This window comes from Bubalus bubalis, chromosome 18 (assembly GCF_019923935.1).
Source record: "Bubalus bubalis isolate 160015118507 breed Murrah chromosome 18, NDDB_SH_1, whole genome shotgun sequence".
NCBI classification, from domain to species: domain Eukaryota; kingdom Metazoa; phylum Chordata; class Mammalia; order Artiodactyla; family Bovidae; genus Bubalus; species Bubalus bubalis.
The window spans coordinates 36,577,896-36,600,354 of NC_059174.1; the positions used below are offsets into that span (position 1 = coordinate 36,577,896).

General features: G+C 38.6%; 1 long non-coding RNA gene across 3 annotated transcripts in view; it reads left to right on the top strand.

Moving 5' to 3' along the window:
- LOC112580259 overlaps positions 1–22,459 on the top strand; it is a 221,666-nt gene that overhangs the window by 836 nt on the left and 198,371 nt on the right. For all 3 annotated transcript variants that reach the window (XR_006546370.1, XR_006546371.1, XR_006546369.1), the window contains exon 2: positions 665–751. This is a non-coding gene — a long non-coding RNA (uncharacterized LOC112580259). The remainder of the gene's footprint in view (positions 1–664; positions 752–22,459) is intronic.

Below are 22,459 nucleotides of genomic sequence, written 5' to 3' on the forward strand. Positions count from 1 at the left end.
AACGGCTACCCACTCCAGTATTCTGGCCTGGAGAATTCCATGGACTGTGTAGTTCATGGGGTCTCAAAGAATCGGACACGACATAGCGACCAAATAATAACAACAACCTGTTTTTAAGCACCTTCCACCTTCCCTGTAACACCAGAGAATCTGACCTCTCTGAAGAATGACCAGGAGACTTTTGTTCTGAACCTTAGCCTTCCTCCAGTAAAATCAGGGAGCTTTTGATAGTCTTTTTTTTTTTTAATTTTTAAATTTTAAAATTGGAGGATAATTGATTGCAAACTTTTGATATTCTTTCTGGGCCCTGCCTCTCGTTTTCATTTCATGTACTCTTCCAACTTTTGGGAACACTGTTTTGGATTTTCCTCATTTCTTTTAATAGTTTTGATTTGGCTGTCAGATAATTGCTGCTACTTTTTAAAATATTAAATAATAGAAATTTTAAATTAACGAAATTTAAGTCAGCCCCATTGTGTGATGTGTTAAAGCTTGTTTGCTGGTTTTTAGTGCCTTGTTCAAAGTAGATGTTCTTGTTTCATCTTTTATATGATGCTGTTCAACACGGGGTAGACATGTAACTATTACAAAAAGATCTTGGAAGTGTTTTTTCCCCCTAATTTTTTAAGATCAGAAGTTGATTTTAATTTTTCTTATGTGTTAGGTAAGGCATAAGAATTGAAGTCTAAAAGAAGCATATTTTTGGACTAAATTATTTAAAGGATATAAAGAAGACAGCTTGAAACCATAAGTAAGATATTTTTCATGTCCTATTTTTTTCTTTTTCTTTTTAAATGAAACTGACCTGAAATAATAACTGATTTTGTAGCCACTAAGGGCTAAATTCATTCAGAGGAATGTAGAAGAAGACATAAGAAATCTACTTTCTTTTGTTCATTTAATTCTAGACTTCACTTTAAGAGGTTCTGATGAGAGCATAAGTGTAATACATTTTATTTTCCTTTAACTGCTTTTTTTTTAAGAAATGTAATTTTTAAAATTTTATTTATTTTTTATTGACGTATAGTTGACATATAAGTTATTGGTGTATGATGTAGTGATTCATAGTTTATAAAGGTTATACTCCATTTATAGTTAATATACAATATTGGCTATATTCCCTGTGTTGTATAGTATAGTTTTGTAGCCTATTTTATAATAATAGTTTGTGCCTTTTAATCCCTTACCTCTTTGTCTTTCTTTTTTAGTATTAAGTTCATTTCCCAGATTTATTGAGATGTAATTGATATGTAACATGTAAGTATAAGGTGTCCAATATGATGACTTGATATGTTTGTATTGCAAAATGATTACCACAATAAGTTCAGTTAACACTTGCATCATTTCACAAAATTAGCATTTTCTTTTTGTGATAAGAACATTTAAGAGCAACCTCAAATATATACTAATATAGTATTATTAACTATAGTCACCACACTGTACCTTAGATCTCCATTTTATAATTGGAAGTTTGTGCCCTTCGACCAACAACTCACATTTCCCCCACTGCCAGCCTCTGGCAAGAACTAACTATTCTACTCTATTTCTGTGGATTCCAGTTTTTTCAGTTCTGCATATAAGAGAGATCATATAGTATTTGTCTTTCTATGTGACATTTCACTTAGTATTAATACCCTCAAGATCCATCCATTTTGTCACAAATGGCAGGATTTCCTTCTTTTCTATGGCTGAGTATATATACACCACATTTTCTTTATTGACACTTGGGTTGTATCCATGTCTTGACCATTGTGAATAATGCTACAATGAACATGGGGGTTCAGACATCTCTTTGAGATAGTAATTTCATTTCCTTTGAAAGTGGGGTTGCTGGATCATATGGTGGTTCTACTTGTAGTTGTTTTTTTTTAGGAACTTTCATATTCTTTTCCATAGTGGATATATCAATTTACATTCCCACCAAGAGTACACAAGGGTTCCCCTTTCTCCATATCCTCACTAATGCTTATCTCCTGTCTTTTTGATAATAGCCATTCTAACAGGCATAAGGTGATATCTCATTATGGTTTTGATTTGCATTTCCCTGATGATTAGTGGTGTTGAGCATCTTTTCATGTACCTGTTGGTCATTTGTATGTCTTTAAAAAAAATCTCTATTCAGGTCCTCTGCCCATTTTAAATTGGATTACCTTACCTGACGTTCTTAGCGCTTGTGAAGTTATTTTTGCATGTGGATGGTTGTTCCAATCGATGTTTCCGGGAGAGGCTGAGTGCTAGAAATTCCTATGCCACTATCTTGTTCAATCTGTCACTCAGAATTCACCTTTGTCTTTCAATTTAGGGAGATAGCTCCCAGAGACCTTAGTATCTTGAAAGAGTTCTTATTTTTGTTATGTCCAGAACATGGAATAACAGTCCTGCGAGCATGGCAGCAATACTTTGAACTCTGCAACCTCTGTTTATCATCTTATTAGATTTGGAAGAAAAAGATAGAAGATATGCCACCTTTAGACTAGGCTGTATTCATTGCTGGAGTTCACACATCCTGCAGGGGTGCTGAAAATTTACCATTTTCTTTGGTGGTGTCCTGTTTCCCTGATTCTTGTGTTCCCTATAGCCAAGCACAGACACCTCTGCATTTGAAGAAGCAGTCACCTCTTCCAGACTTTCTGGACTGACTTCAGGAAAAAATAAACACCTTCACTTGTGAGTGAAGGCAGTCTGGAGCTGTGGCTTTAGTGATGTGAGGTGTTAAGTATGGGTGTGAGTAGAACCTCTGGGTTCAAGGGTGTGTGACTGGTTTGGCTCAGGGATGGGTTCACCACATCGATGATGCATGCTTCTTGGGGAGAGCTGTGGGTCTGCAGTAGCTGTGACGGCTGTTGAGGTACTCAGCGGTGCCTTTAGGTCTGGTGCCTAGGTTCCAGTTCAGGTAGCAGTGGTGGTCAGAATCTGGTGGTATGCACATGCTTGGCATTAGGGGCCAGCTGCAGGTGCCTGTGTGGGGGCAGGGGCCTGCTGTAGACACACACGCAGCGATGAGAGACAGGGCCAGCAGCAGAGGTTGGAGCCAGCTGCGCGTTCGTGAGTAGCTGAGGGGACCCTGGCTGTTGGTGTAGACCCATGTGATTGCATGAGTTAGTTGTAGGTATGTGTTCTAGTTAGACCATTCTTAATTGCTAGTAATGGTGCTCTACTCTAATCAGCTGAAGCAAAGGGAAATTCACTATCTCATGTAACAAGCACATTCAAGGGCCCTTCTTGTTCCAGGGGCTCAGTTTCTCTCTCCACCTTTTAGCATCTTTCAGTGTTTTGATTGCATTAAGACAGATTTCCTCCTAGTGATGGGGAAACATGTTGATGGCTACAGATAGTCCCAGGTTTAAATCTTTAAAGGAAGGAGAACTTTGGACTCTAAATCTTTATGAAATTTGATTGGCCTTGCTGGCATTGGGGGCCTTTCTGAACTGACTGCTGTGCCCAAGGGAATGTAGTTCTCTAAATGTCCAGTTGAAAATCAGTTTGAAGACGGTACAACTATGATGGACCGATCAGCTCACCATGACCACTTTGAGTGGGGAAGGAAAAAGGGGATGCTGTAATTGGAAGCGGGGAATGAATGCTTAGCCGGCAAAAACAAGTCTGTGATATAAAGAGCTTAGCATGGTTCTTGGAACATAGTAAGAATTCAGCAGATGTTAGACATGGTTATCATTAGATTGTAGGATCGTTATTATATATTATAGCAGACTATAAGAATATTTTCTTGGGAATTCCTTGGTGGTCCAGTGGCTAAGATTCCTGCTTTCACTGTCAAGGACCTGGGTTTAACCCCTGGTTGGGGAACTAAGGTCCTGTAAGCTGCGTGGCACAGCTTAAAAAAAAAAAAAGAGTTTTTTACTTTTTATTAACTGGTGTTTATATTTTAAGTAATCCAGCAGTAAAAGAGTTGAAATTTATCTTTTGCATTTGCTGAGTGTTTCTTTTTTTTTTTTTTTTTTTAACGGCTGTGACTCATGTGGGGTCTTAGTTCTCTGGCCAGGGATCAAACCCATGCCCCCTGTATTGGGAGCATAGTCTTAACACTTGACTGTGAGGAAAGTCCTTGTTGAGTGTTTCTTTATCTTTCTTTAACCTTAGGTATATTTAGTTTATGGAAGAGTGTTTAAAAAATTCCTTTTTGTAAATGTATTCGTTATTATTTTGGTTTCTCAAAAGGCTAATTGTTGCAGAAAGATTGGATACATTTAAAGACGCTTTCCTTGTTTTATGCTTTCCACAAGTGATGGCCTTGTGTGTTAGCCATGGACACCTGCATGATTGTTATTTCTCTTGTTGTTGTCATAGTTCATGTAACTGCAAATTAAAAAGGACCAAAAAATTACAGCAATTTCTAGTTTATATCCAGAAATGGAACTCTCCACAGGAACCCTTGCATGGTACAAATATGTTAGAAAACCATTTTCTGTTGTGCTTTGAAAGCCTGTAAGGAGGCCACAGTGAAGCATAGTTCATCTGTCTTGGATGAAGCCCAGAGAGACTGTGCAGACTGTAGGAAATCTCCCATCTGAAGAGTTAATTTTCTTTCAGGATCAGTGTTAGCGGCTGCTGTGATTAAAACAGGACACTTTAAGATTGGTATAGGAACACTTAGAACAGTTGACTATAAAAGAAAACCCAGGAGGCCAGATTCAGCCTTGGGAGCTACTTTGGTTTGAGCCTCAAAGACCTTTATTGTGAGTTTACCTCTTCTTTGATTACACATGTATTCAGCTTTTTTTTTTTTAGTATTCATTAATAAATAAAAGCAAGCAATTAGTTTCATTTATGTAATATTTTTAAATATCTTGAATGCCATTTTTGTCTTTTGTTCCTATTTTCAGAGCTACTCTTTTTTTTTTTGTTATTATATATTGGAGCATAGTCGATTAGCAATGTTGTATTAATATCAGGTGTACAGCAACGTCATTCAGTTATATATATATGTGTGCGTGTGTGTGTGTGTATATATATATATATACATACACTTGTATCTATCTTTTTCAAATTCTTTCCCTATTTAGGTTAATACAGAATATTGAGCAGGTTTCCTTGTGCTATACAGAGGCACTCTAGATAACCAAGTAAAATTAAACTTTTTAAAACTGGATTTTAAATTTTTATTTATTTAAAAATTTTTATTTATTTGGCTGTGTCAGGTCTCAGTTGCAACACATGGGATCTTTGTGGTGGCACATGGGCTCTCTAGTTGTGGCATGTGGGCTCAGTAATTGCAGGACATGGGCTTAGTTGCTCTGCAGCATGTGGGATCTTAGTTCCAGGGACTGAATCCATGTTCCCTGTGTTTCCAGGCAGATTCTTAAGCACTGGACCACCAGGGAAGTCCCTTTACTAAATTTTTAGATGCAGATTTATGAATGTAGTGTGGAAACAAGTATAAGGTTTGAGGACAGATCCTTTTAAAGTGAAAGTCGATCAGTCGTGTCTGACTCTTTGCAACCCCATAGACTATACAGTCCATGGAATTATCCAGGCCAGAATACTAGAGTGGGTAGCCTTTCCCTTCCCCAGGGTATCTTCCCAGCCCAGGGATTGAACCCAGGTCTCCCACATTGCAGGTGGATTCTTTACCAGCTAAGCCACAAGGGAAGCCCTTCATCATTTTAAGGACAGATATATTTTCCTTTATTTTCTTCAAGATAGTAAATCAAAGTAGCATTTTTTAAAATTAGAAAAACTGGGGCAAAAATATTAAATAACAGCTGTTGGAAGGAAAAAAATCAACCATAATCCTAATCTTTTTTTTAGATTTTTGTATTTACCTTTCAGTTTTGGGCACGTGCACACATACTTCAGTTGAAATTGAAGTTTTAATGCAAGTAGAAAAACTATTGACAAATTTATGGTGAATTGAATCAATTTGAAGTTGCTATACTTTGTGTTTTAAGAGTAGAGTAGTGTTTGTCTTTTTTTTTTTTTGCTTTCAGCAAGAACAAGAAAGGGGAAAAGTCAGTCCATTGTTCATATAACATGAAAGATTCTTCTTTTAGACCTGAAAGTCAGAAGTAGGCATTAACCTGGGTTTGTGGTAGTGCTTCATTATTATTGACATTCTCTCAAGTTTTCCAAATTTCTGCAGTTTGTTCCTACAGGTACCTCTTCCCTCCTCCAGCCAGGACCTTCAAGCCTTCTTTCAAATTGCTGACATTGTTTTTTTCTCCCAATGCAAAGTGCTAATATAACTTCCTTAAAATCCTTCAGAACCTTTCCAGTGCCTACGAGATAAAATCTGAACTTTAGGAAGGTGTCCAAGACTCTTCCTAACTTTGCCTCAACCATCCCCTCAGAGCCTTATCCCCTATGCCTCTCTCTTCTGTGAAACCAACACGAAGCGCCAACCATTTAATCTGTTTCCAAAGAAATGTCCTGTTCCCTGTGCTCATCATTCTGTTTCCATTTTCTGAATTGCCCTTGACCTCTTAAACACCAGAATTTCTAGATCTCTCTCAAGGACCACACTCAGTAGATCATCTCTTCTGGTTAGTTTTCTTGACCTTCCCCAGCAGTGTTGGTTCCTTTCCTTGAAGTCCGCACAGCACTTGGTACATATTTCTATTGTATTGCTCATCGTGCTCAATAGTAATGATTCATTTGACATGCATCTCTTTAGTCTTAGTGTGTATGTGGAGGCCAGGACCATAGCTTAGTCATCTTCTTAGTGTCTGCACCAGAGTCATACACTTGCTAACTGTATTGTGTAACTTGGGTAGTGTGTTTCACAGTACATCCATATGTACATCCATACATACATACATACACAGTACATCCATATGTTGGTCAGTGATCTTTCAGCATGCAAAAAAGTAACAGTATTCTCTGTAGTTGCCTGTTTAGTCAGTGATCTTTCAGCATGCAAAAAAAAATAACAGTATTCTCTGTAATTTTCTATTTTAGTCTCCCTGTATGCAAAACCAAAACAAAACCAAAACCAAAGTTATACGGAATGAGCAAAGCTCTTTGATTAAAAATTTCCCATCATTGCATGTCATTTTAAATATACCCGTTGTTTTGAATATAAATGAAGTGTGTTGAAATGTGAGTGAAAAAAAATGCATGGACTATTATTGATGAAACCATTCAAAACCAAATGGTATATTCTGGGTAGCTGTAATTTTTCAAAAGGTACTATGTACAATTTTAGGTTAGTGTCAGATAACCTCTTCACCTTCATTTCTCTCTTAACACCTTTTATCATAATTTCTGAAGCTCCCCTTTGTAGTTCCAGTTGAAAGTCCTGAGGCAAGCTCTTTAGAAGTCTAACACCTGCTTAGGGCCGAACTGGCAGGGGGAAAAATTGAAAAGCAGTGAAGAGTCTTTTCAATAAAGTACTTAGCATTTTAAATAGTAGATGTTTGAAAAAAAATAATGGTAATAATAGTATTGGAAACTCTTATACCACCCCACACAGAGAGAGGAATGTGAAGCTGTTTAGTGGGTTCTTACTTTGAGTTCTCAAAATCCTTCATTTGCAAAGATAGTTAAAACTTGATTTTGATTAAATTAAACTACTCAGAATGTGGACTTTTCCTTGAGCACAGATTTATACTTTCTCTTTTAAAATTCAAACCCGTTTCCTTCCAACATCAAAGAGAAATGATTCAAGGCTTTTAGAATCTTATTCTTAAATACCAAAAACCCTGGGATAATAGTTAGAAAATTAAGAAGGGGGTTTTGAAATAATTAAATTTTGATTCTCATCTGCTGTTTCATCTTGACTCTCTAAAGTACCATATTCCAGGTTAATGACAAAGTTTTAAAAATGTACATGTGTTTTTTTAACCCTTAATGATTTTGTATTCTCATGAATTCCTGGAGCCTTTTAAGATTCAGAGTCCCGTGGTGGACTTTTTGAGGTTACAAATTTTAATATTTTATCTTTTTGTTCTGTAACTGGAGGAAATTTAACTTGTTTTTCCAGCAGAGGGAGACATCTGACCATGAATGTGCTGCTGCTACTTGCCAGGAGTATTCTGTAGCCCGTTTTATCAATATACATAAAAAACTCAATGTTCAAATTAACTAGTTCAATAAGTAATTTAGCTCATTGATTTTTGGGCATATCCTAAGTGCCATTACAAGCTACGGATATTTTAAATGCCATTACCTAATAGAAGGAATGTTTTAAGCACCTTTTATTGATTTTATTACTGCTTTATTTTGCTGTCTTGGTTTAAAATCATTTTAACCACTCTGTAATCAAGAAGAAATATATCGTTGGTGAAATACAGTCAATTTCCTAAAAACCTTTGACATCGTTAAATAAGGAATTACAGTTGTTAAATCATGTCAGGCAATAACTGAGGGACAGAAGAGATATAAAATTTGGAGCAGTGGGCCAGCATACCAGTAAGCTGCGTTGACCTCTAACATTCAGCTTCTGCATGTGACAGTCACACTTCAGGTTTGCTTATGGTTTTTACATCAGCAAGACAGATTTAAAATCTCAGGTAGCAGGAAAGATGGAAGAACGATAGCAAAGTATAATACAGGGGCAATTATAGTGCTTTCTAATGACCTTTTGTAGCTTTCGGTAAAAAATGATTCTCTAAGCAATTTTTAAGTTTCATTTGCTTAACTTGCTAGATTATAGTATATTGATATTCTGCATAAAAAGGAGTCGGAGTGCTCATAGAGCTTTTTTTTTTTTAACACTTTCTTTTTCTGCTCATTTGATTTTCTATTAGCAGTATTACTGAGCTGATCAGCTGGTAGATAGGCAGGGACACCAGTCCATACACTGCTTAATCAAAGAGGTGCCGAAGTGGGTAGTGACCACTGAAGCTTGATAGAAGCCTGCTAATGAGTTGATTGCATTGACATTTGATGTAATTTAGCTGTAGAGTGGCAAATATCAATACCTGTATATGATTTGGCAGATGGTTGTTGAACTGTGATTAGAAGTTTAGAATGATTCCCGGTAAAAGACCACCTGGCAGTAACCCAGGAACAGAGAACTGAGTTTTCACCATTAAATGGAATAGGTCCATAAAGTCAAGTGTTTTGATCATTAATGGAATCTTCCCTTTTCTTTTAGCAAATGTTAGCTTCAAGAGGAAATTGATAATTATGCATAGGTCTATTAAATGATCTTAGGGAGAGCTCTTTGCATTCCTTCAGATGAGCTTGTGTCTATAGTTGTGGTGGTTATTCACCAGCAAGGAAAGAAAACTAGTTAAAATGCTGATAGGTGTTGTTTCAAATATAGCAAGCATGTTGGAAGCATCTTTGTAGAATTAATTTCTTTGAGGCTAAAAATCAGATTCGGTTGTAACATTATTGATTATTCTATATTAATTTATATACTATATGACTATGTTATGAAATAATTTAAGGTATACTGAGGATTGTTATATGTAAGACACTCCTATAAGTGTTTGAAATATAAAGAACACCAAGATGATGCCCTCCTTTCACTCAGTGAAGGAAGGGTGGTAGATAAACTCATACTGTGCACGTCCTATAGAAAGAATGGAATAAAGGTTCAGGAGCTGTGGCAGCATAGAGAAGAGTAATAGGTTCCTCTGTGGCAAGAGGAAATGTCAGGAAGGGCCTTATGAAGGTGTCACTTAAAATAGATTTTTAACAGAGATCAGCATTCAGAGGTGGGGGGACTTAGCAATACAAAAGCTGTTTTTTAAAAAATAGGTTTCAGTTTTTAGATCAGTTTTACTTTCACAGCAAAACTGAGCAGTGAGTTGGAGAGTTCCTATATGCCCCCTGACCCTACAGATACACAGTCTCCCCTACAACCAACATCCTGCATCAGAGTGCTACATTTGTTACAGTTGATGAACCTGTATTGACATGTAGCTACGATTCAAACTCCTTAGTTTACATTAGTGTTCACTCTTGGTGTTGTATATCTATGGGTTTTGACAAATGTATCATGCCATGTATCCACCATTGTAGTATCACCCAGAGTAGTTTCACTACCCTAAAAATCCTATGCGCTCCACCTAATCATCCCTCTTTCCCTCTGATCTTTTCTCTGTCTCTGTACTACAGAAGCTTTTGAAAAATTTGAACTGTTTCATACACCATTATATACATACATACATACATACATATATATATATATATAAATGTGATGTATAGAGAAAAGTGAAATAAATAAAATGTATTCACTTTCCAGCTGAGGTGGTAGAATATTACCAATATTTCTGAAGCCCTAGTGTATTCCTTTCCAACTGCTTTCTTCTGCCTTACCAACACTTCAAATTATTTAATATTCAAAGTACATCTAGTTGCAAAGCACACAAAAACCTGAAGGCCCACATCCTTTTTATTCTTATCTTTGGTTAGGTCCATGCAAGATGAAGTGAAGAAATGGGTTGATATTTGCCTACTGAGTTCAAATTGCTTGGAAAGCTATTTTGTGTGTGTTGTGTGTGGAAAGAAAGGGGGAGTCCTGGATAACCTAAATGACTATCAAATTTGAAATAGGGCATAGTCTGATTTATTCAAATTATAGTATCTGCTTCACTTCGAGCTTTAGGGACCTTTCTTTTCTTGCTCAGTATGTCCAGATTGAAGGACTAACCTCAGTGCCATATGGTAGAGTCACATACTTGGCTGTGGAGACTCATTCAGAATTTTCATGCGTATAAACATCCGTGTCAGCATGGAATACTCATCTTTAAATTTAGCAGCAAGTATTTTCAGAATTATTGGGTATTTTTATAATTTGGCTGACGTCCATGCTCTTATTCCTTTGGTTTCATTTTCTAGTTTCATAGGACTTATAGGTGAATATGTTCTATATTAAAGTCAGTGGTATGTTGAAAAGTAGACCTCTGTAGGATTCTTTCCTTCCATCTCTGACCCACTCTGTGGGCCAGTTCTTCGCCTACACCTGGATTATATCTCAGACACACCCCTTAGGTTTTCCAGCTACTCTTATTTAAGAAGATACATTCTGATTACCTCTAGTCATTATAACAGTCTACATTTAGTAATATGACCAGTCCAGTGTAACATTCTGAACTTTATTACAGTCCAAACCACTCTTCTTGCCCAGCTTGGTGATGGGTTAGATTGAGAATCCCTCAGTAGGAGGTGGGGATGGGGTGACTTCTCCATTTTCCTTTTGGAGCTTCTCTTCCCTACTTACCCCAAACCCTGGGTAGGGCTGAGAGAAGTGAGGGAGTCTGGCAATCATAGGAACGTCTCCCTTGGCAGTCCTGTTCTGATCTGCTGGTGGTGTTTTCTGGGCTTGGCAGAGGCTCTGACTCTGGAGGCATACTTCCCTAGGTGCCCCCTCTGGGAATATAGGACAGCAGCTCACGTGCCCCTCCTCTGCATTCCAAGGTCCATCTCTAGCCTCTTTCTACTGGGGCTGACCCTCTTGAGTTGGGATCTCTTTTTAAATGACCCACTGACTGCCTCTTTTACATAAGGGCCAGTCATGCAGTTGCTGTGGGGATTAAATGAAATAACATATGTAAAGAGCTCTTCCTGGCACTTATCTGTTGAATAAGTTGATTTGTGTTTTACTGGATACCTTCTCTCTGGGGTCACTCTGCAAGTGCTTTATGAACCTAATCATAAACCAATTCTAGGAGTTAGATATCTAAGAAACTCCGACTCATTAGGTTATTTGCAAGGTCATGAAACTAGAAAGTGGCTAAGCTTAAATTTGAACCCAACTCTGGTGTAATACAGGAGTCTCTGGTCCTTTGGACTATGGTCTATTGCCTTCTGAAACAGCCTGGCATGGGCCATATAGTTCTAAACCCTGGGAACTCTGGTTAATTAAACTCTTGGATTCTAGTGCCCGTTCTACCTTATCAGTTTCTTAAGTGTCAGGTGTGCTATAAATCTACAGGAATTTTGATTTACCTTGTACTTTATCTTGGATACTTTCACTTGACCATGTGATATTTGGACAACCTTAGTTCCTTGACATGATTCCTTTATCTCCAGAGATGTGGGCTACATTTCTGATCAACTCAATCAGAGATTCAAAGAAATTTATCCTGATAATCCAGAAATGTTCCAGTGCTTCACTGGAGTTCATAGCACATATGGAATTTTGAGCCTCACAGGATAATCTCTGCAAGGTAACCACACATCTTTCTTTTGCCTCCGGTAGTCTGGGGACGACAGAGGATGAGATGGTTGGATGGCATCACTGACTCAGTGGACATGAGTTTGAGTAAGCTCCAGGAGTTGGTGATGGACAAGGAAGCCTGGCGTGCTGCAGTCCATGGGGTCGCAAAGAGTCACACATGACTGAGTGACTGAACTGAACTAAACTGAGTATGAGAACTGATAACCAAGACAGCTCTCCAAGCTGCTGTGCCAACTACCGCAGATGCCTCCAGGCTGATCTGTGCAGACTGGAAATCTCAACAGAGAGCCCTAGAAGAGTTTGAAACCTTGTTCATTCTTATTCACTTGGGACAGTGGGTTAAGAAAATTTACTTTGAAAAGAATTGCCCAGAGTTAGACTTGGATAAAGCAAACCATAGAAGAGAAATAAAATCCCTAGAACCTTAGTTCTGTTTTGTTTTAGTAAGGTGTCATTTACTGAAATCTTAATGGTAAAGCCAGGTCCTGGATATACACTGCTGTGAAATGTGTACTTAATCTGTATGTTCTAGAAACCTGCATTGAAATTAACTATTGTTTAGCTCCTTTAACTTTTGTAGCCCACCAAGCTGCAAACTGCCACATACAGATAATTCAGAGTTCTGCTTTTCATTTGCCCTGTTGCTTGCAGCAAAGAGAAGTTGAACCCCACATTGTAAACTGGCCAGTTTCTATATTCAGTCAATTTAAATGGATAGCTGTACCTTCTTTACTCTGCTGTGGAGATATTGTCAGAGGGAAATGCATTCAAAAGTCTTATTTTGTGTGCTGTAAAATAAATGAGGTCTTATGATAAGAATACCAACTCTAGTTAGTCCTTTTTTTGGCTCTATGGAGAACTTAGTGATAATCAGGAAAAGACATTTCTCGTTTTTTGTGCCTCAGCTTCCTCTGCAAGAAAGTATAAGTAATAAAGCCTGCTCTTTAGGACTTTGTAAGGCTGTGTGGCAAAGTATTTTAAGCTCCTTGGAGAAAAAACCTACTCAGTGAAGTTGCTATTCCTTTTAACGTCAATTATGTTCTGAAACACGATTTCAGAATTTCAGGATCCCAGGACCTATGATTGAACTGGCAGCTGATTGATTCAGTGGAATTCAGTATTCTCGTTCTCGACACCACACCAAAATTTGCCTTGGCTAAAAGAGGTAAAACATACAATTATGGTCAGAAACGTAATAATAAATCTACTGTAACAACTGATATCTTTTCTGTAACAACACATATCTTTTCTGGTATTTATCTGAATATCCATGCTTATGAAAACTAGAAGAGGCTGTAATTTCAATAGTACCAGCAACTCTGTGAGTATCCAAAGCCATTTAAATTATGATCTGCTTTTATTTTTCCAAGGTGCATGTCTGAAAGATTTTCATTTTTTTTTTGTTTGGAAATTTTAAAAAAGGAGACAAACAGTTAAAAGTATGGAAGTTCTACGCATGCTGCTTTTTCTGCACCTTGAGGACTAGCAAAATCTTTAATATGAGACTTTATTTGTACAAAGCAAAACTTCAAAACCACTCAAAAGCTTTTCTTATTAACTGCTGTCAGTCCTGTGATTTACAGAGGCAATAAAGAACTAGAGGGGGCACATTTATCATGGAGTTCAGCACACCAGGAGCCATTTTCTCCAGCAGTAAAGGCTAGTGATAAAACAAATTCTTTTGTTCTATAACCAAGACACATTCTCTATTCCCTGCTCTCTAAAGTTGGGCACGCCAGGCTTCTCTAGTGGCAACTTGGCACCACTTCATCCACGCCTAGTGATAAATTGTTCACGTGAAAACACTGATGACACACCTGGAACACCTGGCTGTGAAAGGTGCTATGTGCTTACCTTCAGCACACAGTGGTTAGCTCTCAACACGTTTGTAGTATTAATTCCTAGTGCTCTGTGTGTGTATGTGTGTGCACACTTTCTTTGGTTTCAGAAGGGAGTAGACGGAAACATTAAATAATTTGGATTTTATTTGTTCGGTAAAGAGCATATAAAATTTGAATTTTGGGAACTGTACATTTCTTGTTGGATTAAAGAATGCCTCATCTGAATGTTGATGCTGAAAAGCAAAATCGGTTCCAGTACACATTTTTTTTTTCAATTTTCTTTGATTTTGATTTTGTATTTTGTGTTCTAGGCAGGTAGGTGTGATACACTTTAAAAAAGTTATTTTTTAATTGAAGGATAACTGCTTACAGAATTGTGTTGGTTTCTGCCAAACATCAACATGAATCAGCCATAGGTTAAGTTGTCTCTGAGCATTGATTGTAACATTTGGGGGTTTTTGAAATGAATATGTCAGACTTTGAGCTAAGGTGGATGTAAAGGCTTCAACAGTTTTGCTCTTTGGGAGACTTACAAAATGGAACAAAGTGGAGCATTTTGGAATATTCTATAATTGAGTACATCCATCATCCAATAGTATTTATTAAGCGCTCACCTGTGCATGACAATGTTCTGGGCACAAAGATTATTGGGAAAAAGGTCAATGACTTGGAACCAGAGACAGTGGTAGTGTTTATACCTTTGGGAAAATGAACACAAATATTAAATTGTGAATGCTATTCCTAATGGAGCAAGTTATGTAGTTTAATTTAGTCTCAGAAAAAGACAAGAACACTCAAAATCTCCTGGCCTTTCCCAATTATATAATCATTAACTATGCTCTTATTGGAGTATTAATGAAAAATAGTGTGTTTGAAAGACAGTAGCAAGGCAGAAGATGTGAAAAATTCAGGAAAAAAAAATCGGGCCAGGTGCTTTTGTGACTCATTGGCCACTCTTAAAAACTTTTAGCTGGGAAGGAATTTGGAATAGAATTATGTGGGAGTTTCGTTTATCCATCTGTTCTTTGCAATGTATAATTTAGTGGTTAAAGTTGTTCTCTTGCTTCTGTCACTATCAGTTTCTTTTCAGAGGAAGGGGAAATAGGTCCTTTTGTCAGTAATTTGGCAGAAGTGCTGAAAAGCCCATTATCCCTGTTGGAGAGAAAGCAAACCACCCCTGATATGTGAGGGCCTGGCAGGCTTCATAGAGAGAGATGAGCCTAGTGAGAAGGTTCTAGTGAGAGGGTTTTTTTTTTTTTTTTTTTTTTTTTTTAATTTTCTGGGAGATACTGATTGTTAGACTTTTTTTTTTGAAACTGTCTAACATTTTCTTGAAGCAAAGTTATCTGCCTTTTACTCTCCACTCCCAAAACAAATTCATTGGTATTAGAAGATATGGGAGAGAGAGGGAAAAAACACAGTCATTTGAATAAAAAAGTCATATCTTTTATGTACTTTATGCTATATTCTGTGTACTTGGGAAATGGCTGCATCTGTCCAGAGGATGGTGGAAAATTGAATACTATGCTTCATAGTGTGCTTCTTGTAGTATTTCCTTAACCAAAGAGGAGCAGCTGTTGGGTAGCAGAGAAAGCACTGTTACCAGCCTGAGCATATGGAAGTTCGAAGCTTTGGCTGATATAGATGTCTGGGCAACGGTTGCAGAAAGACTGTCATAATTGTTTGCTGTGATTTTAGGTCCACACTTCAATGTTGGAAGGGAAAACTTTTTACAGAGGCTTACTTTTTTTTTTATATGGCTTTGAAGGGAATTGTATTTTACTTCTGACGCTTATTGTATTGTAAAATCTCTAGTCTCTGATATTTAAAGGTGGAAACTTTTAACTTTCTTAAAAATCCAACTCTAGGGACTTTTTAGTAGTATAGCCTCTCAAATAATCTTAAAGCTTTGAAAAATGAAATACTTTATTTTATGAAGCAGTTTTGGGGTCAGTTTTTTTCCCTAAAATGTATGCTTTTATGTTGGGTAGTTTAAAGACCAGCTGTTAACTGAAACCAACCGTCAACGAAGTTACATAAAGTTGTGTTTCCTATTAGTCTTGTATCTTTCCTATTAGTCATTTGTGAAAGGATATAGGAACATCTAAGAGAACTCTAAACAAAAATTGAAAAAACAGATGTCAAAACCATATTGACTTGATAGTTTGCTATTTTTTTTAATAGAAAAGGAGCTTAGTAATAGTGGATTATGAATAAGGCTCATGTTGCTAATTTATCAGAGAAATATTTGTAGTAGTTTGCAGTTGAAAATTGGTGTTTATCTAGAATTTAAGAGAATCAAGAAAATAAGTTGAAGGTTACGCCTGGGAGGACCATGAAGGAGGAACTTTGACATTTTCAGTAGTTGGGCATGCATGGGCCTCTAAAGGTGTGTTTATTATGTTGTCATGGTGAGCAGTGAATTAAAAAGATAACAAGACTGCTCCTTGGGTAGTTGTGACTTATTGGTAGTTATCTTTACAAGAGTTCCATGCTGACTTAAGTAAAGATCTTTGGTTAAAAAAAAACAAAACAATCAACAAACTTTATTTTTCAAATAAATTCAGCTAAAAGCCCACAGGCTTCCATGACACTGCACTGAATTATTATTAATGTGCTCTGCTGTGAAAATAATGCTTGCTGCTGTTTAACAATAACCCCGTCCTCTGGAATTTTAGGCAAGTGGTAGGAAAATGAGAGGCAGATTTAGGTGCTGCTGCTGAATTAAACGTGCTGGTTGATGGGCACAACATTTTTATAGTTACTTGCGCAAGGGAGTGTAGAGAGAGATCTTTATTTGGGGTCAGGTCACATGTGGGACCAGTTGTTTGAGAGGCAATTTTGGCAAGCACGGGTATTGCTCCTGTTCAGGAAAAGATCTGTTCAGCCTATTGCCTTGAATGTTCCAGTACAGCCTTCTCTTAGGATTATGTGTGGTGTTTCTTGAAGGCAGGGACATGATCTTTTAAGGATCTCCCTTATTGATTTTAGGAATTAAAATAAAAAATTGGATACATCATTTCTCATTAGTACTTTTTAACTTGAATGTTTAGTAGACTTGATTTGAAGTTCATTATTATGATTACAGATACCTTATCTATTTGGAGTGATCTTTAAGTCAAGGGCCTACATTTTCAAACATGTATTCCGTTATTCTGATAGTTAGTCTTCCTTCTCCCTACACTCTCATCTTCTAGCCATGCCAGACTATCAGCTATTCTCCACATATGCCCTCTCATATGTTGCCTCTCCAGCACCTAATATCTGTGTGCCTTTTCGCACACTGTGCAGATGGAATACTTATACACCAACCCCTGTGCATTGTATAAGGTCCAGGTCATAGTATATTACTGCTGAGAGTGCTTTCCAAAGCCGTGCGTATACTTGCATGGAGTAGACTTCTCTCTGTCCTCCTCCCCTACAGCATTCATTTGTTACAGTGTTAGTGTGTTCCCCCTTCTTCTGTGGATGGTGGGCCCTGGAAGCTAGAGGCAGTATGACTCTTATCTTCTTATACTACATGTGGTCATGTACAGCACCTCATGTGGTTCTACAGGGTAGATAGTAGGTAAACCTTTAGCAATTGGAATCCAGTCATGGATGATTGCAGATCCCTTATAAGATGAGATACTCAAGGAGTTCTGGAAACTATTATTGGTCATGTAAGTGTAATTCTAGTGGATGGAATTTAATTTTATTTTATTAAAGAAGCCTCATGGCCATGAGGGTGACAGATGTCACTAAAGTTTGGGGTTGCATACTCCAACTCAGTGTGACTTCCTGTTCGGGTGGAGAAGCCTCAACAATGTGGTATTTTGGAGGACATTTAAAATACTTATCTAAGGTGCTTTTGGTACATTTTCAATTAATCCTTAGTTTTCCACAGATACATGAGAATCTTAGAGATTGCCTAAAGTCAGCACCTTCCCTAGGCAGAAATCTCTTCCTAGACCTTCCTCATTGTGTCTACTTCAAGACATCAGTGTCGTGGAGATTGCCATTCTGACCATTAAAAGAAAGCTGGGGAGAGGGTAGAAAGTTTCTTCCTGTGATGGCTTGTTCATAGTTTAAGTCACTTTTCCTCGTAAGTTTTCTCTTTTCTAGGCTGACTATTTCTAACTCCCCCACCGTGTGAGTCCATCTTGCCATCCAGCACAGCTGATTGAGATGGACAACTTATCAAAGTCACCTGTTCCACTGGCTGACCAGTGACTGACTGATCCAGTTTTCTGTCTCTGGAATCTGCCTAGGAGAGAGTAACTGTAGTTAACTGTAGGGAGTTGAGCTACAGGGACATGTTGGGGAGGAGGCCTGAGTCAACACATGGCAAACCAGTGTCAGATGAACTAAAGTTATGGTACAGCCATAACCACAGGTCAGAGAGAACTGAGTGTCGGGAGGATGGAGCAGAGCCACACAGACAGAATTAAAGACAAGACTCATGCAATTCCATAGAGAGTTGGAGAGTGAGCCTGTGTCTGTCCCCAAAGGTGGGCCTTTTCGGCAACTGGAACTGGGAGGCCTTCTTCCAGTGGCATCTGGCATACTGATGTATGGCACAGGAGAGGGAACGTCAGCAGTTACTCAGGAGGCAGTTTAGTGCTCATCTTCTGAAGCAACAGTGGTTCAGATCATAGATGCTGGTATGAGACTGGCAGGGTTTGGGTCCTATCTCTGCTACTTACTACTATGTGACTTTGGGCTAGTTACTTACTCTTTCTCGGGGCCTTAGTTTCCTTATATGCAGGGTGGACACGGTACTAAGACCTACATCATAGCATTGTTGAGGAATCAGACAAATTAATGTGTGTAAAGCATTTTACTTGAAAGAGTACCTGGCCTCCAAAATGTTAGCCATTACTATCATTAAAAATAATAATAGTTGCGGTTGTTTTAGTGTCTGAAAAATTGTTCAGACCTTATTTTTGAAAGTAAAATATAGTGGTTAAGATGGTGACTCTAGAGTCTGACTGCATGCCTGGTTTAAAATAACACCATTTCCAGCTTCTTCAAGTTTTATAAGCTTCTTCTGCCTTGGTTTCCTTATTCATCTAATAATGCTAATACTCACAGAATTCATGTGAGTGAAAGTGAAAGTCACTCAGTTGTGTCTGACTCTTTGTGACCCCATGGACTATATAGTCCATGGAATTCTCCAGGCCAGAATACTGGACTGGGTAGCCTTTCCCTTCTCCAGGGGATCTTCCCAACCCAGGGATAGAACCCAGGTTTCCCACACTGCAGGCAGATTCTTTACCAGCTGAGCGACAAGGGAAGCCCAAGAATACTAGAGTGGGTGGCCTATCCCTTCTCCAGTGGATCTTCCTGATGCAGGACTTGAACCGGGGTCTCCTGCATTGCAGGTGAATTCTTTACCAACTGAGCTATCAGGGAAGTTCATGTGAAGAATAGTGCTAATACTCACAGAGTTCATATGAAGGTTAAATGAATTAATATGTGCAACATATTTGGAAAAGAATATGTATAGAAAGGATCTCAATAAATATTATTACTACCTCTTGTGACTTCAGCATGCCTTTGGGTTTTCACTAAGACATTATTTTAATGAAGCTATAGGAGACCTAAGTATATTTACTTGTATGCCATTCTGTCTCATTTTCCTCTGGGAATCATAGTCTCTCTGATGGTCATATCCAACTGATGTAGGATTTCACTAGCAGTCTATGAGGTAGAGCCTGAAGATGTCTTGCGGGCGGTAGAAAGTGTGCATTTGGAGTTCAGAAAGAGGTCTAGAATAAAGTTATTGATTTGAGTAGGTATAGCAAAGGTGATGGAGAAGGCAATGGCACTCCACTCCAGTACTCTTGCCTGGAAAATCCCATGGATGGAGGGCCTGGTAGGCTGCAGTCCATGGGGTCGCTAAGTCGGACACGACTGAGTGACTTCACTTTCACTTTCCACTTTCATGCATTGGAGAAGGAAATGGCAGCCCACTCCAGTATTCTTGCCTGGAGAATCCCAGGGACAGGGGAGCCTGGTGGGCTGCCATCTATGGGGTCGCACAGGGTCGGACACGACTGAAGCGACTTAGCAGCAGCAGCAGCAGCAAAGGTGATGGAGAAGGCGATGGCACCCCACTCCAGTACTCTTGCCTGGAAAATCCCATGGACGGAGGAGCCTGGTAGGCTGCACTCCATGGGGTTGCTAGGAGTCGGACATGACTGAGCGACTTCCCTTTCACTTTTCACTTTCATGCATTGGAGAAGGAAATGGCAACCCACTCCAGTGTTCTTGCCTGGAGAATCCCAGGGACGGGGAGCCTGGTGGGCTGCCGTCTATGGGGTCACACAGAGTCAGAAACGACTGAAGTGACTTAGCAGCAGCAGCAGCAAAGGTGATGGGCTTCCCTGGTGGCTCAGATGGTAAAGAATCTGCCTGTAATGTGGGTGACCTGGGTTCAATTCCTGGATTGGGAAGGTCCCCTGGGGAAGAGAACAGCTACCTACTCCAGTGTTCTTGCCTGGAGAATTCCATGGACAGAGAGCCTGGTGGGCTACAGTCCATGGGTTTGCAGAGTCAGACACCACTGAGTGACTTTCACTTCACTTCAGTGAAGGTGATGGGAATGGACAAGGTCATCTTGGGAGAATGCTCAGAATGAAATGAGAAAAGGCTTGAGACAGATCCCTGAGGTTTTAGGGGTAGTAGAGATTTTGGAGTAGGGTGGAAGGTGACAGAGGAACATGAGCCAGCAAATAATACTCAGTGTAGTCAAACAACTGGTCCTAATAATGAACATGGTTGAAAGCATACTGTGTGTCAATCATGGGTTCAAATTCTTTTATCCATTTATTTAATCTTGTCAACAACTCTTAGGTAAATATTATTATATTCTCACTTTACAGAGATACAGAGAAATTAATTTGCCCAAGGCTGCAAAACTAGTAGTTGATAAAGCCAGAGGAATTTGAACCTACAATCTGATTCTAAATCTCACAATCTTTTTTTTCCTTTTAATATTTTCCCCTTTTGTTTGGATTTAAAAAAATGAAGTATAGTTGATTTACAATGTTTTGTTAGTTTCTGCTGTGTAGCAAAGTGATTCAGTTGTGATTCAGTTATATATTCTTTTTCAGATTCTTTTCCATCATAGTTTATTATAAAATGTTGAATATAGTTCCCTGTGCTATACAGTAGGACTTTGTTGTTTATTTTATATATAGTAGTTGGTATCTGCTAATCTCAAATTGCTAATTTATCCGTCCCCACTCATTTCCCCTTTGATAACAATAAATTTGTTTTCTGTGTCTGAGTCTGTTTTTGTTTGTAAATAAGCTCATTTGTATCACTTTTTAGATTCCACATATAAGTGATTAGATCTTAGAGTCTTAATGACTATACCAGATGGCCTCCAAAGGCAAGTAAAATAAACATAGAGACTAAAAGTTGTCTCATTGGCATTTGGATTGTTGATGCTTTCTATTTTGGTTTATTTCTTTTATTATTGTTCCAAACTGACAGCACATGATGTTGTCTAGTAATAGCAACTTCATGGTATATTTAGAAGCTAAACAGTTGTGAATTGAGAAATGGAAAGTGTGTCGGTCAGTTTTTGCTGTGGTAATAATGCATAACAAGCAACCCCAAGATGTCAGTGGTTTACAACCGTAAGTACTATTTCTTGCTCATGAATCTGTGGGTTGGCTCTGCTTCAGGCTTTAGGATGGGTTAGGTTGGTTTCACATATGTATTAATTTGTTATGGCTACCGTAACAAAATACCACATCCGTGGTCTAAACAACAGGAATTAATTTCCTTAAGAGTTCTGGAGGCTAGGAACCCGAGACCATGGTGTCAGCAAGTCTGGCTTCTTTTGAGTCTTTTCCTTGGCTTGCAGTTGTCACCGTCTCACTGTGTCCTCACTTTGCCCATCTTTCCTCTGTGTAGCCCTTTGTGTACGGAATTTCTTCTTCTTATGCAGACATCAGTCAGATTGGGTTAGGGTCCACTCTGACAGTCTCATTTTAATATAATCACTACTTAAAAAACCCATCTCTAAATACAGTCACAGTTTGAGACACTGGGAGTTAGGACTTCAATATATGAATTTGCTGGGGTGGGGCCCCCAATCGGCCCACATCAATGTTTCTCCTTCTGGGACCTGTGGCTAAGTGGGGCAGAAGCGTAAGATACCTCTTAAGGTAGCTTGGAACTGGCACACTGACACTTCTGTCCACATTCTGTTTAAAACAGGCTTCATGACCAAGCTCAAAGTCAGTGGGATTGGGGTCAGTACTCCATCCACAACGAACCTGTGGGATTAGTGCGGAGGAGAGGAAACACTGAATACCAAATATAGAATTCTCTACAGAGCACTAAGGGCTTCCCTGATAGCTCAGTTGGTAAAGAATCTGCCTGCAATGCAGGAGACCCTGGTTCGATTCCTGGGTTGGGAAGGTCCCCTGGGGAAGGGAAAGGCTACCCACTCCAGTATTCTTGGACTTCCCTTGTGGCTCAGCTGGTAAAGAATCTGCCTGCAGTGTGAGAGACCTGGGTTTGATCCCTG